This window comes from Tachypleus tridentatus, chromosome 13 (assembly GCF_004210375.1).
Source record: "Tachypleus tridentatus isolate NWPU-2018 chromosome 13, ASM421037v1, whole genome shotgun sequence".
NCBI lineage: Eukaryota > Metazoa > Arthropoda > Merostomata > Xiphosura > Limulidae > Tachypleus > Tachypleus tridentatus.
The window spans coordinates 237963079-237980491 of record NC_134837.1 but is presented as its reverse complement, the minus strand read 5'-3'; the positions used below and the strand labels follow the sequence as shown (position 1 = coordinate 237980491).

Below are 17413 nucleotides of genomic sequence, written 5' to 3'. Positions count from 1 at the left end.
GTTACATTGCAATGTCAACATAACTTCTTACAGGTTCTTATAACTTTCTCAAGTGAGAAAAGAAATAACATTTGTTATATAACAACCATCAACTATCCATAGCACTAGTAATATTATAAAGTTAGCTTTATGCTTAATACAAATGGTGACAGATATTTAAAATTCATTCATATTTTTGTATTCATTTGTACAAACTTCTTAAAACACTACATTAGAAACTGAAAAAACAGTATGAATCACAATGGTATTCCTAATCAGACTAACCTTGTAGTGATTCTCTTACACATTTGCTAATACACTACAATCTCAAGGTAATGGTTCCAAACTGGGTTTTGCTATCACAACTAATAATTCATGCTTGAACATCAAATTCAACCTCTCACTGATGAATTGTGGAAGAAATTCTAGCACAGTTTTGTTTTCCTGCAAGGTTATGAAGAAAAAACATAAAAAGTTAAATCAATTATATTTTTATCACTTGTATTTAATCTTTCTGATTAGCTACTTTAATAACTTAACTGAAAACAAACATGATAAATATTCACAATCACCAATCTTGAATTCTGGTTTCATGTGGATATTAGAACTAAACAATTTAACTGATTACACATGAACAGCAGCTAAAACAATTAGTTGCATAAGCTACTTAAGTAACTAAAATAAATTTCCAGTTATTACTAGTTTTCATTACTACAACAATTACCTAAACAAAATTATAACTAAGTATATTACAATGAAAATAATCAAATAATGAAAATCATGATTTCTTACTATTACTATTTTACATTATTCTAACTTGACAAGTAGTCAAAATATTGTTAAACTTGCTTGCCCTCTTTTTGTTAAAGCAATGCAACCGAGGTTACCTGTTACTGTCAGTAATGTTTAACTGATGACAGTTTATTTTTAAATTTCACACAAAGCTACATGAGTGCTATTTGTGATAGCCATCCCTAATTTATCAGTGTAATACTAGAGCAGTGGTTCCCAAACAGGGGTGCGAAATAACATTTCAGTTTTCATTTATATTAAGGGTATTGTCCTATATATTCAAAAATTACATTCGATTTTTATTTCTTATTTTTCTTGTTACAGACGTAGCTTTTTACCTTGTTACAATAAAGTATCCTTTCTATTGTCAACGGCAGAGTCCGAAATCTTAATGTACAACTGTAAACAAACAACACACAAAATGTAAATGTGACCTAAATACTCGGCACAACTAATTAGGTTATGTTCGTGAACGCCATCTTAAAGTGTTACCTGTTACTGTCAGTAATGTTTAACTGATGACAGTTTATTTTTAAATTTCACACAAAGCTACATGAGTGCTATTTGTGATAGCCATCCCTAATTTATCAGTGTAATACTAGAGCAGTGGTTCCCAAACAGGGGTGCGAAATAACATTTCAGTTTTCATTTATATTAAGGGTATTGTCCTATATATTCAAAAATTACATTCGATTTTTATTTCTTATTTTTCTTGTTACAGACGTAGCTTTTTACCTTGTTACAATAAAGTATCCTTTCTATTGTCAACAGCAGAGTCTGAAATCTTAATGTACAACTGTAAACAAACAACACACAAAACGTAAATGTGACCTAAATACTCGGCACAACTAATTAGGTTATGTTCGTGAACGCCATCTTAAAGTGTCTATTATTTATTTATGTTATGTATTCACGTGATTGTGACTCGAGAAACTTCCAGAAGTATCCAGAATTAATCGATGACGTCATGTGAAACATATTCGAGAATGTTCTAGAAAGTTTCACAGAGTATATAAACCCATGCATGATGTTATGGTAGTCAGTGCATTGTTGATTCTGTGTTCGTGCAAAAAAACTTCATTATGTCAAAGAAAAGGAAATGGAATGATGATTATGTGAAGTTTGGTTTCACTTGCATTGGAACAACTGAGGATCTTCAAACACCCCAGTGCATGCTTTGTAACACTGACCTTTCAAATGCAAATTTGAAGCCATCTAAGCTGCAGGAACACTTCAACAACTGGCATGGTGGAGCAGCTATTGCAGGCCATGATGTTGAATTGTTGAAAGGTAGAAGGGCCCACTTTTATTCTTGAGCAACCCTTCCAAAATTAGGTTTTATATCTGCTAACAAACCACTGCTGATGGCTTCATACCACATGGCGTATAAAGTAGCCAAATTAAAGAAGCCCCATACAATTGCAGAAGAGGCGATAAAACCGTGTGCATTAGAATGGCAACAATTGTTCTGGGAAAAGAAGCCTCAAACAAGCTTAAATTAGTGTTATTATGTTATCAAATAATGTTATTCAAAACCGAATTGGTGATTTGAGTTCGGACATTTTGGCCCAAGTTATCACAGATATCAGGGCTAGTCCCTTGAAAATCTCCCTCCAATTAGACAAAACAACTGATGTTGCAAATTGCAGGCAACTCATTGCTCTAGTGTGGTAAGTCCATGATGGTGCCATTATGGAAGATTTCCTGTTTTGTGAAGATCTGAAAACAACCACAAAAGGGAAAGATGTCTTCCAGTGTGTGAAGGACTTCTTTGCAAAATACGATTTCGATATCCAAATTATTGGTCCTGTGTGTACCGACGGTGCCCCTGCTATGCTAGGAAATAAATTGGGATTTTTTGCATTGATGTAACAAGAGATTCCGCACTTTCAAGGTACTCACTGTTTTCTTCATCGACATGCTTTAGCATAAAAAACATTGCCTCCAAAGCTGAAAAAGGTCCTTGACACTTCTGTGAAGGCCATCAACTGGATTAGGGGTCACGCTCTGAACAACCACCTCTTCAAGTCGCTTTGTGAAGATTTTGGAAGTGAGCATTCAGTTTTGCTTTTCCACACAGAAGTCCGCTGGCTGTCACGTGGGAGAGTTTTAACGTGCTTCTTTGAACTGCGAGAAGAAGTCAAAACTTTTCAGAAGGAACGTCACTATGATCTGCCCGGAGAAATAGAATCATATAAAGTCAACCAAATGCTAGCCTATGTGAGTGATATTTTCACTTGTATGAATGGCCTGAGTGTATCTCTTCAAGAGAAAAATATAAACATATTGAAATGCTGCGAAAAGTTAAATACTTTAAAAGAAAAGTTACATCTTTGATCTCGACAAGTTAAAAGAGGGAACCTTTCAAATTTTCCATCACTCGAAGAAATGGTAGGTGAGGATCAGTCCCTAATCAGTGTGTGTGAAGAAATTGTGGATTATTTGGAAATACTATCAAAGTCATTTGATGGATATTTTGGAGGAGAACTGGAAACTTCTGAAGAATGGATTATGAATCCATACTCCTTCAATTTGGATAATATGTCGGATGATGAAGAACTGAAGGAAGATCTTATTGAACTGCGCACAAATCGAGTTCTTGAAATGCAGTTTGAAAGCAAAACTTTGGAACAATATTGGTGTTTGGCAATGGACATGTTTCCAAGACTTTGTGAAAAAGCACTAAATGTGCTCATCCCATTTGCGACGACATACTTGTGCAAGTTTGGATTTAGTGCCCTTTTGTCAATCAAGACAAAATCTAGAAATGGCTTCGGTGCACAGGCTGACTTGCAGATTGCTATCAGCAACAAAGTGTCATGCTTTGAAAAACTTGTAAGAAATAAACAGGAACAAAAGAGTCATTAAATTTAAATTGGCTTATGAACATTTGAAATTCAAAGAAATTTCATTTCATGCATGGATGAAAATTTATTTTTTGTAGGCCATGTAGGGTTTATGCAACTTTTAGTTTGTTTTAATATTTTTTCTTTTCCAAATGTTTCATTTTTGTTTATATATCATTAAAACCTAATTATAAAAATTTGTTTTGGCTACCTTCACCTTTATTCTTAAATAAATAATTACTATGAGGGGTGCGAGAACATTAAATTTTTTTAGGGGTGCAGGTCATAAAAAAGGTTGGGAACCACTGTACTAGAGGGAAGGCATCCAGTCATCACCACTCACTGCCAACTCTTGGGCTACTCTTTTACCAACTAAAAGCAGGACTGAGTGTCACATTATAATGCTCCCATGGTCAAAAGGGTGAGCACATTTGGTGTGATGGAGATTCAAACCTACAACCCTCAGATTACTAGTCAAGCACCCTTACCACCTGGCCATGCCAGTTAACATTTTTTTTTTGTCATTGTTGTTGTTACTGAACTGCTGCCAAAATTTTATATCCATGTGCTTGTACATACCACAATTGGAAAAACAGTTTAATAACTTAGTTGAGCTGTTGATTAGCAAATACCACTAACTGCCCAGGTCTACGAAATATCAATGTGTGTTAAAATTAATGAAGCATAAAATATCTATCAGTCTTAAGCACATTCAAAAATGTGAATTAATTACAAAGAAATATGACAAAATGATAAAACATGTTTCCATATGCAAAACAATGAAATGTAATTTACACTTGTGGTCTTACCAGATAAATGTTTGTTACATGTCCATTTAATTCAACCACAACAAAAACATTATCATCACTTTCTTAATGAAGTTTGTTTTTTCAGGCAGATTAATTTCTGTTCATGATATATATATATATATGTATACATATAGATATGTAGTCATACATGTAAAACTGCAGGTGTTATTAAGAGAACTCAACAATGAGCAAGTTGTGTTGAAATAAATAACCATACAAGTTTTAATAACACTGTCGATACTCACTACTCATTATTCTTTTTTAAGTATATGCATAAATCACATTCATACATGTGTAAATTCCTTTTTTAATAAGTATTTTATACCTTGTTATACATGGTAAACAAATATTCATTTGAATTCTTCAACTTCAGCAATGAATTATATTGTGTCAAACAATCTAAGAGTATGCATGAGAGAAAAAACAGCAACAACCTTTTGTAACATATTTACAATAAAAGAAAGCATGAACGATTTATCTGGGCTACAATGTGGTTTTATGGTATGGTGTATAATTATATGGTGTTTGCCACTTCACACTACACAAAGAAATGGAACCACTGGTCCTTTAGTAGGCTCTTGTCTGAGTTGGGAGAAATAAGAATAATAGATTTTCCTTTAAACTTCAAGTGAACATAGTGACTCATGGTATTAACATTTATTTGTTGGCCAATAAGAGACAAGTTCAAACACTCCTTCAACCCCTAGCTATGGTCCCGATACCAATAGTCAATGTTACACAATATTTAATATTACCATATTTATACTATTAGATAATTAATTTCATGCTAAATAACACCGTACATTACAACTACATGTAATGTTATAGCTTTTCTTTTATCAAATATTAGTAGCCTGATTTTATCACAACAAAATTGTTAATTAATGCACACTATTTTTTTTCTTAAACATGGTTTTGGAACTTACTGTAAATTTGAAATTTATCCAAGTGAATTTCTAACTTCTGTCACAATTTTTGGTAATGTAACATAAAATTCACTAAACTCCAATAATTTCAAGACTTGGAAGTTGATATCCTGAAATCACAGACTTCTCAAAATGTTCAGGTCCTCTGAAGTCCTGATAATATACATCTCAACCCCAAAATTATTTAATTTAGTGTTGTCACTGTTTTAAAAACAAAGTGCCCAAAATAACATATATAATTTGTACCAACTCAACATATATAGTATTCATTTACAATAAGAACTATTCCAAAAACAGAACTAATCAACATATTTATACACATACACAAATTAAAATAAACATTTCTAATAAAATGCTATTAAAAGTATTACTTAAAATACTGTACACTTAACACCAAAATGCATGCAACAAAAACAGTCTCCCAACATTTTTAAAAATGAAATCATGGATAAAACACAAAATATAACACACAAGAAGTACTAATGAGAATATGTTTAAAAAGGTTCCCATGTTTACAGGGTTATACCCTGACATAAATAGAAAAGAATTTGTAATAATTTTTAAAATAATATTCATGTGTCACTACAGGTTAATATTTGGAACGGGTGAAAAGCTGTAAAAATGAGCGTACAAAAATGAAAACAATGACATGAGTTACACACTCAAGATCATGTTGCTGGTTACACACTATCTAGAAGAGAAAATATTTGAAACACATTCATGATGCACCAATATTTTTAAGTTATTTATTTATATAAGATGTATATTATAACCATACCATCAAAATGACAAAAAAAGTATCCCCACTGTACTAATTAAAATTATGCTAAAATTAAAAACTGACATATGTGACACAGCTAAGTCTTATACATGTATGACTATATGTTCACTTCAAGCAAACTCTACATACCTTCTGCATGATATTCAGCTAGCTGAAGTTGCTTAAAAAACACTAGTTTGTGCTAGGTATTTTGAGTGGAGTCAAAAGGTGAGGTAAAATTAAGACTTTTATTCTAAAATGTACAGTTTAAGCAGCAGACTTACGAATTTTGCTTTTTGAAACCATCAAGGCTAAATAAAACTAATATTGTCACATTAATGGATTAATAATGTTATATGTATTAAAATCACAAAACCAAATAAACTGTGAAACAGGCTGTTGAAAGTAACTGGTGAATCATATATCGCACGCTGTAATCAGATACTGTTGTCTATAAAAAAAATTCATAATCACCTTAAAGAATAAAAGAGTACATGTACAAATGTTAAATACCCAATTATTTGAAACAAAATTAATTGCACTTATTCATAACCACCATCAAATTTATTTCTATAGAATGATCACTAGGACTTTAATCAGAGAAAGAGAAGATGAAATTTTAAAAATGCATTTTGCAGAACACATAACATAGCTATTACATGTATACACAACTGTGAGTGTAAATGTATTATCGATTAGATGGGTATTCTTTAGCTTAGAAATTTATTTTGAAATACTTTTATTTACGAAAATAAATTATTAAAATCTAGTAAAGTTATACCCAATGATAGAAGTTAATAATATAAAAGTTTACAAGTTATATGTATTTTCTATATATAAGAGAACTATAGTATTTTATACACATGCCCAAAAAACTTATTTTCACCCACTTAAGTGAAGAAATAACATGACTATAAAACCCATATGCTCTGAAAAAACCAATGTTTTCTGTAACCTATATTGTACTCACAGCTTAAATGAACTTTGGATTATTTGCCCAACTTAATATTTATTTATTTATTTAGCAATTCTTTAAAACCTAAAACTATAATCTTAAATGTACATATATAACAATGACCTGAGCCTATGGATGTAATGCACTCTTTGGTTAATTAAAAAAGCAAGGGTGACAGATGAAGCAATGCCATGATACACCACTGGGAGGATCTTGCAGTTTGGTTCATTCTTAAACTTTGAGATGAAGATAAAAACGTTGATTGGATTATTGATAAAATAAATGCAAGTATATTAAAAATTGCTTATACTTATGATAGATTTATTATATAGCAAAAACAGACTGAGAATGAAGACAGAGACCAAGATTTGTACATAAATGCAAGTATATTAAAAATTCCTTATACTTATGATAGATTTATTATATAGCAAAAACAGACTGAGAATGAAGACAGAGACCAAGATTTGTACAAATGAAGTACTTGTCTATTTAACACTTCACAATATACTTATACATATTTCATAATATGTCAAAATAATCTGTAAACCTCAAATAGCATGAAGACGGTTTTTTCTCAGATTTTAATGACATTTTAAGTATTTTTTATTTGATGTAATATGTTTCTAACTGCTAAAATTTTTAATGGAAACATCTTCATCCTTTTGTCTGTCATGTTACTTGCAACAGTGTATAAAAAATTTGGCTTAATAAAAGTTAACAATAAATGTAACAATACAAACAATCATTAATAAAAACAAAATGAAAGAAGGAAGAAGGGCACATAATGTAAATTAAAAAACAAACTTCCTCATTAGAGAAAAACAAACTGTGTGTGTATGTATGTGATTTCTATAACAATAATTACATAGAAGATGGGCATTTCCTGGTTGCTGCCAAAGCAGATTATCAAACAGAAATGCAGGGAAAGATGAATTATCAAAAAAAATAAAAATTGTAAAAATTTATAATTCAACAAGTTATAAGCAGTAATTTACATATTAAACCAAGAAACTAAATACAAAATTTGTGTATTGATTCAAAGATACATAACTAACCAAAATGAAATACATAACATATAGCATAACATTCATAGATACTAGAACATAGATAACATAGCTAGGATAACTGGAGCTTTTACATTATGTTTATAATCATGTCTAACAGATAAAAAATAAAAAGATTCACATCTCAATACTGCAAATTTAATTGTTGTAGAAACATTTTCAGATATGGCTTTCATGTTAACCTTCAAAAATTATAATAAACTAAGAAGCAAAGTGAACAACAAAAATGTACAGAGAATACATAATGGACAAGTAAAAGCTAAAGAATCTTGGCTTAAGATAATATTCTGCTACATTATTTTCATCTTTTCTTTTGCAGATCTGATGCAGCAATTACCTATTTCTTCAACCCTTGCATGAAGATTTACACTCAGTTGAGATCATTCTGTTTTTGTGATGTACATCATATTCCTGATTAGAAAGTACTGAAAAGTATCCTACAAACCCAACATGTATTTCTGTTCATATTCTCACATGTTTTCTGATTTTCTAGTGCTCTTTATGATCACAATTTTTATAGAATGGCAGAAACTGTTGCAGCATTACCTAAAATTGTTCATAAAAAAATCCCTAAACAGTCGATGTGTATCCACAAAGGTTAAAAAAACAAAAAGGCTAAATCTTTTATTAAAACAAATGTCTGTCCAGTGAGCAGGTGTGCCAGTTACAAGTTAATCTATGTTTAATATCAATGTAAATAAAGTCAATGAGATGAGTGTCCTGAAACTTTGTATATGAGAGATTTAGATCTAGCAATGTTAACACTTTTCTTTATGTTACTTATCTGGTGCAGTTATTTTGGTACTTTTTTACCTGATCTTGAAAAGTTTTACCCAACTTTTGAACAATCTATCACCAATGTACAGTGGAAAATTATATATTTTATTTAAATAACTTAAAAAACAGATAACTATTCAACAAACAGGCAATTTACATGAACTACTGTAAGTCAGAAACATACCCCATTTATAATGCTAGCTTTATCAAACTGTAAAAAAAATATATTTTATATTTCAAAAATAATGCATACTGATTTACTAGTAATGTTACAAGCCTTTTCATTTCAGTTTTCTTGAAGCTGCAACAATCAAGTATTATCAACAACATTAACATTAGGTCCTATAAACTAATAACACTAATAGTAATATTAACAATATTCAAGTGCAACAAGACGTCTAGTTTTCCATCACAATGATTCCATCCACTTTATTAAAAAAGATAAACCTTAAACTCAATCCTCATCAATTAAATATTTATTGAGCCTTTTCTTAAACTCTCTTAAATTAACTGCATCTACCACATCTGATGGCAACCCATTATAAAGGCCAACCACTCTGCAGAAAAGTAAAAACTGTCAAGCTAGAGATAATTTATACCCTGTTAAAATTTATACTTGTGTCCCCTTGCTCTACCATTCTCACTATTCAATTTGAAAAAGAGGTTGCTACATCTATACTATAAATTCTCTCTATAATCCTGAACATCTTGAGCATATATCCTTTAACTGTTCCTTTTTGCATGAGAAATCAGTTTTAGAAATCTCAACACACACAGGTATCATTCTATAATCCCTTCTTCAAACCCTTTCCAACAATTTAATAATAATTAATAATATCCTCCTAGAGGCAAGAAGCCAATTACTGGACACAATACTCCAAATGACACCTAATTCATCATCTATATAATTAAATAAAAAAGTATATAGACTTATAAATTATATTCAATATTGCTGTAGATACAACCTCAAGTCCTACATGTCCTATCACTGCAACAGCATAATGTTTGATAGGCTTGAGATACTGGTCAACCAAAACACTAGAGATCCTTTTACTCCATAACACTGTTATTTCCATCAAAATTATAATTCTTATAAATCACTTGTATTCATTATAAAAAAAAAAACTATTTGTCAGTTGGTACTCCACTTATCAAATGATTTATAACAGTGTAACTTCCTGTACATCAGAAGTAACATCCTCAACACTGAGTAATATCTAAGATCTAATTGTCATCATTAAATTCAAGCAGCTTGATGACAATTCCTCTGTCAATGTCGCTGAGACAAATAAAACAGAATAAAGGTTACAACACCGAAAAGTAAGGCAACCCATTTGTGGCATTAATCCAGTGTCACTGAGATTCAATTATAACAGCTTTCCTTCCATCACTTCACTCATTTTTAATCCAACTTACCTCTACACCCATATATAAAAAAAAAACAACTTTTACGTTCAAAATTTTATCAAATGTTTTCTGAACATTCAGATATTCTAGATAAGTAAATTCATACCTTTAGGCTTTACCCACATAAACACCAAAACACATTTTTAAAGACTAATCTCTTCAAGAACTCAAAGAAGGTTAATTAGAGACTATTATTTTCATGGCTGATGATGTCTTGAGCTTGACTTATAAAGAACAAATAGAAAAATTACAATTAAGTTTAAATTTTGTACAGTTAAAATCTAATACCACTGCTGAAATAAAATGATAACAAACGGTATTGTTTTCTCTTTACGAATGTTTACCTGTACTGAATTTGTACCGTTGGGCATTTAACGTCTTAAGCCTAGAGAGATTGACAGTTCCTGATCTTCAAAGTTTAGACAAAATAGTCTTACACAGTTAAGTTAGGCTTCGTTTAAATACAAATCATCATCAAAATTCAGTTAAAAACTGCAACTTTTCAAACGATAACGAAACTGAAATAATGAAATAAATTGTACTTACACTGTTAGAGTTTGGTAGATAATTGCGAAGGCAGTTGAACTTTTGCAAACTATTTTAATAGCTGCACATTAAAACAAGAAATGGTTCATAACTAAAAATACAATAACGATTCACAATCCCAAACAAGTTTCACAACTAGTTAACACTACTTAGATCTCCTATTACTAACACTGTATTAGTCCAACAGAAATGCTACTTATAGTAGTCGTTATTGTTTCGTTTTTAATGATTTTTACACAAACACTAAATCAGTTTTCACTACCAGATTTCGATCAGTAACAGTGATATCGTATATAATTAAGTTAAACTTCAACTTGTTGGCTTAAAAGGCGAAACACTATTTTCCATAGATTTACTAGCACTGCTAAAATACTACTCCTTTTCTCAACACATTCTCGTGACCATACAGATTTCAACTTCTAAGAATTCCCAAAACGAACAACCCATCAACGCAACACTCACATTGCCTCTGTACCTCAATGAGGATTATTTTCACGAGCCTTCCCAGTTCATTTCTTTGGATGTAACTACAGCTAAGGAAAACAAAATGATTGCGTTAAGTGTTAACCTAGCGATACACGAAAAATGTCGTATAGCAAATTCTTGAGGGTATAGTTTTGTTGAAATGAGGCATTCATGTTATTTTATTTTACACAGAACGAGAAAGGTATATGGATGCATGCTGTAATCGATCACTGATTGTAATCGATTCTAATTTCGAAGGTTATTTTCCGTGTCACGAAGGTCAAGTGGGGTTAAAATGAATATATTTTTTAATTCTATGTAGATCGATATATATATTTTATTATATCTTTTAAAAATAACTGTTGTTGCTTATATGTATATACTACATGCTGTTAAAATTAAATTTGAACATGCTTTTATATCTATGTGTGTATGTGTTTGAACTTGAACACAAAGACACACAATGGGCTATCAGTGCTTTGTCTACCACACGTATCGAAACCCGGTTTCTAGCGTTGTAAGTCCACATACAAGCTAAGCTGCTGTGTCACTGGTGAGAGGAGCACATATGGTCAGTGTTTCCATGTTGACCTTTGCAATCATTGATGGTTGCAGCTTCCATGACTTGTGTATTTTCAATTATGCAAAATATTTTTATTTGCTAATATTTCTGATTCCAAAATTTCGATCCTTTTCCGAAACAAAATAGACATACTCACAGTTGACAGTTTTTACATAACAGTGAAGAAATATTGACCCAGTTCTGAATCTACTACATAAAATATACAATATTTGTGTAATTCAGTTGCAAGATGCTGAAGTCCACAGGAAGATATAACAGATATCTAAGAAAAATTTGATACAACAGCAGTGATAATAAACACATTTTGAAATAAATGCACATTTGTGTTTAGTTGTACGATATGCAGATACAAAAATACATTTCCTGTCCCTTACAGGGGTTCGATTCCCCTCGGTGAACATAGCAGATAGTCTGATTTGGCCTCGCTATAAGAAAACAAACAAACACACACGCACTGACCCTCAGTTGTTCACATATTAAAAATGTCATAATTCTGGTGCATAGTGAGTATTTTGCTTTTAACATAGAAAGCCACCCATAGTAATTACTAATTTCCTTTCACTCTAGTTACTGATGAAAATAGGCCAATAAATAAGCATGTCATTTGTACTTTCTTGTTAAAGTTATTGCTGAAATGCGGGCCATGCTTGTTGAAATTGACAATAATCTTTTCCATTGGCAAGTTGAGTGAAGCATGCCAGGAATATAAAATCCCTTATTTTGAAATCACAATGATCATCAATCATGTGGGCAGCAATGTCATCCCCCGAAGAATGACATTGTGATTATCGGTATTTTAACAAAATGAAAAAAGGAAAAAGAGTACATTATATAATGAAATTAAAAAAACGAACTTCCTCATTAGAGGAAAACAGACACTTGTGCTATATTCAGTACAAGTTACATGAAATTGCAAGAAGGGTATGCCAAGGTTCTGTGCTTATTTCATAAAAGCCAGTGCTGAAACTTGTGTTAATACTTTCCCATTCCCATGGACAGGTGGATGTCTGGATGCATTAGAAAGTACCTAACTATTCAACACCTTATAACTGGACCCTCCAGTGGCTCAGCGGTATGTTAGCGGACTTACAACGCTAAAAAACGGGTTTCAATACCCGTGGTGGCAGGGTACAGATAGCCCATTGTGTAGCTGTGTGCTTAAACAAAAAAAAAACAACCTTATAACTGGCATGCACAAAAATGTGATAGGCAGTTATATTTCTTTCAGTATATCAAATAATAGTTGAGAATACCATGCTCTTGTGCTTACATCACAGTAAATGAAGATAGTATTTGCAAACCTGGCTTGGTACGATGTAATTATGTTTTGTATATAAAGATAAGTTTGCTTTTATTCAACTTTTAACAACGTTTAAGCTCTTGCAATGTAACTTTGTTTGCATAACTTTAATTTGTGTAGCATTCTTGTTGAATGTTTGTTATTTTAGAAAATATTTTTAGATTAACAGTAAATTGTAGCAAAATCTTACTTTCAAAGCAGTTGTAGTTTGTTTTGTTTGCTTATTTGATAGTTTAAGCATTTGTGTCATTGTAATTCGAACTTAAATTCGGGGTTTATTTCAGATTTTGCATTTTTTTACATTTAACTTTCTTTTTGGTTTAGCTTACAAGATAGAGCGTACTGAAAAATTGCGGTAAACTATTAAAAAAATTTTAACTCTTCTCTTTCCAGTTCAACACATCCAAGTTAAACAATTACCATTGTGTTTCTCTTTTTTGCTTTTTTGTATACAATAAAGATTTTTATTTGAGTATTTAGGTGTCATCTCTATATGGGACGAATTCAGAGACAAACACCATATATCCTATAATTCAATATCCTCTTATTCTCCAGATAGCGAGCACTAACTGCATGACTACTCTAAAGGAAAGTTTTCTAATCCTCCATTCAACAAGACGTAAGTGGCTCTTTTGATAGAAAATCTTTACAAATAACATGGACTTCTAACTACGAGGAAGAGTTAGGTATTTGAGCTATATGGCGGTCAAAGAGAGAGCTTTCAGAACCTGAAAGAAGTCTTTTCCTGGATATTGGACCTTTTACTTGCTCAATATTGATCAACATGGAAAAGTAACAAGAGAGCTACAATAAAGACTTTGCAAACAAACAAGAAATGACAGTATCTCGCAAAGAAAGATAGAAAGTATAGTAGCTTTCCTGACAATATCTCTCACTGCTGCAAATAGTACAGTTGAACTTTTCAGACAAGCATGAGGTTTATGTTGCTTGACCAATACAAATACCAGAATGTCTTTCATTAGTCCTCATTGACTCCAATGAACAGTCAATAATGATTATGGTTTGATGAGTCCAAGAATCGATCAGGTTATTTCTACAGGATTCTACCCTTCTTCAAGTCACAGTAGTCCAGCCATGGCTCTGGTTGATAGCATTCATGGCTGGTAGAATATATATTGCCAGGAGATAAAACAGCAAAGTGTGAATAAATTGGTGAAGGCGGTGATTCTTGGGGCAATGGTGAAATGCTCCATGATAGGAGGTATAGTGCCAGGAAAATCACAGGCCACAAGAAATATGGGTTCGCGCAGAAGTGACGGATAAGATTTCTCCAGTGATTCACCATTTGAACTCCAAAATCAGGAATTTAACACCCATACGGTAAGTGAAATAACAGAAACTGGTGATATTGCTAATGACGTTCCTGTTGCATTGCTCCAGAAAATAAGTACTTGGCTGTCAATGCATCTGAAACTGTTCAAACAATTTTCATTCAATACAACTACATAATACCTATGACGTATTTATATTTGACTAGATCACACAAAAGCACTCTATCACACAGATAAATGCAAAGCATGTCTGATTAAACAACTGCCTCTTAGACTTTTCTGAAGCACCGGAAATGTAACCATTGCTGAAATGCAATATATCTTAAAGAATATAATCACACAGCTTTTAAAAGGTGCATAATCATCTTCAGTAAAGATTGTTAGAAGAAAGAAGGGTATGCAAGGGTTCTGTGTTTATTTCATAAAAGCCATTGCTGAAACTTGTGTTAATACCTTCCATTTCCCATGGACAAATGGATATCTGTATGCATTAGAAATTACCTTATGATTCAACACCTTATACCTGGCAGATGCAAAACCGGTTTCAGCACTAGAAGTGGCTCATATGAATTCCATGTCATGTTCTTCAGTTTGTACAATGCTCCTGTCATGTTTGAGAGATTAATGGAGCATATTTACTTAAGGGGCTGAAATGGAAAAGGTTTGGTATATGTTTATTATGTCTGTGTGATTAACCATGTGTTTTAATCTGATGCTGAGAACGAGTGCATAGTACTGTAACAAATTAAAACAACATCTTACAGTTGATACCATGGAGGTGTGAACTTGTACACAAATAAGTGGAACTTCTTAGTCACATTGTGATAATAGATGTGGTCTCTGTTGATTCTGTGAAGATTACACTGGTTTGAGACTGGCGTTAACCCGCGTTTAAACGAAAAGATCACAGTTTCCTAAGTTTTAAATCATATTACCGATGCTCTTTGACCAACTTTTCAAAAGCTGCTATACTATTATTTGCTATCACTAAATACAGTGCACATTTCTAATGGATTGAGGAGTATGATCAAGTGTTTCTGCCCCTAAAACATGTTAAGGTAAATAATAAAGTAGTTTTGAATTTTGCTAAATCATCTGAGTCTTTGTCTCTTTGATAACAAACAAATAGGCTGAACATAAAATCTGATACACAACAAAAAATCTTTATTTAAGCACAAATGCAACGTGTGTACCTGCACTGGATGCTTAACAATGTCTTTTACTAAAGTTGAAAATTAATCAGGCGTGCTATACTCCTTCAAGACTTATTCCAAAACTAACTGACACTCAGTAATTTATTTCAAGGCCGTTGAAATCTCGTGTTACTTAAATGAACCAGTAGCGTCAGATTTATCTAGTGTAGATAACATTATCCATGCCAAATTTCATTCTCATTTAAATACAAGGAAGTTTGTAACCTTGATAGATCACTTGACATTTCATTGGTGGACACTGCTGTTGACCTCCATGCACAAAGTGCAGCTTTACAACCTTAAATCTGGCACTGCATATCTTCCCATAGGCAGACAAGGAATTTATCCAATTCCATGGGGGTGTTTGTTGTTTTTTTAATTTCGCGCAAAGCTACACGAGGGCTATCTGCGCTAGCCATCCCTAATTTAGCAGTGTAAGACTAAAAAGAAGGCAGTTAGTCGTCACCACCCATTGCCAAATCTCTTGGGCTATCTTTAACAACGAATAGTGAAGTTGATCGAAACATTATAACGCCTCCACCGCTGAAAGGGCGAACATGTTTTGATGCGACTGGGATTCGAACCCGCGACCCTCAGATTACGCATCGAGTGCCCTAACCACCTGGCCATGCAGGGCTTCCATAGGAGTGACAAAGAAAGAAGGTGACTAAAATGAAACTAACTCAATTGCTTTCTTTGTCACATGTTATGCAAACTACATTTACCTAGCATAAAGAAAAGTGTGTGAAAAATTCTACGTTAATATAAGAAAGCAGCAAATGTATGGTATTTTTTGCATATCACAGTTCCTCCCTTCTTCCTCTATTTCGGCCCGGCACGGTCAAGCGTGTTAAGGCGTGCGACTCGTAATCTGAAGGTCGCGGGTTCGAATCCCCGTCACGCCAAACATGCTCACCCTTTCAGCCGTGGGGGCGTTATAATATGATGGTCAATCCCACTATTCATTAGTAAAAGAGTAGCCCAAGAGTTGGCGGTGGGTGGTGATGACTAGCTGCCTTCCCTCTAGTCTTACACTGCTAAATTAGGGACGGCTAGCACAGATAGCCCTCGAGTAGTTTTGCACGAAATTCAAAAAACAAAAACTTCCTCTATTTCAGGCTTTTTTTCAAGTTTCCTGATCAAGAAGTACTGCTACCTTTTTGCTCTTATAAACAGTTACATGTGATATAAAACCTTAAACAAATAGAGATCATAATTAAAGCTCTTAATTGTTTATATAATCAGTCAATTATACAATTACATTTAAATGCTTTAACACATGAGAAACAGTGTATACTTCCATATTATTATATTCAAGTTCACTGATTTCCAATAAATAAATATCAAATTCTGAAAAACACAAAAACTTTTGGACATGAGAAACAAACTTTAAAAATAAAAAAGTCAATAGCAAAGAAAGGAACCCTGATGCGATGTGTACAGAATAACAAATATTCAATGACAACAGGTGATTTTGCAGAGGAAAGTAATTAAATTGCATTTTATAACACATTCTGTGGCTTTTTGTACAAAATGAATTCTGGTTTCTTGAGCTTATTGAAGTCTGGAAGAAAGAGAGAGAGCAAGATCTTCCAAAGTTAAAATATACATTAATTTCAAACTTTTTCTTTACCACAACCCTGATTTTACAAAGGGGCAATAGTTTAACTGGCAATAACGATACTTATAATGTTGTTTTTTCGTTGATAGACTCTTTTC

At 32.5% G+C, this 17413-nt stretch overlaps 1 protein-coding gene across 4 annotated transcripts in view; it reads right to left on the bottom strand.

The window, feature by feature from the left end:
* Positions 1 to 11538, bottom strand: part of LOC143236598 (uncharacterized) — a 110221-nt gene extending 98683 nt beyond the window's left edge. Inside the window, exons 1-3 of one of the 4 annotated variants that reach the window (XM_076474900.1) lie at positions 10862 to 11390; positions 5353 to 5553; positions 265 to 423 (exon numbers count right to left, since the gene is read on the bottom strand). The gene's annotated coding sequence lies outside the window, so the exon portion shown is untranslated. Of the gene's footprint in view, positions 1 to 264; positions 424 to 5352; positions 5554 to 10861 lie in introns of all 4 variants that reach the window. The other 3 variants (XM_076474898.1, XM_076474899.1, XM_076474902.1) reach the window with 3 other exon arrangements.
* Between the last annotated feature and the right edge of the window lie 5875 nt (positions 11539 to 17413).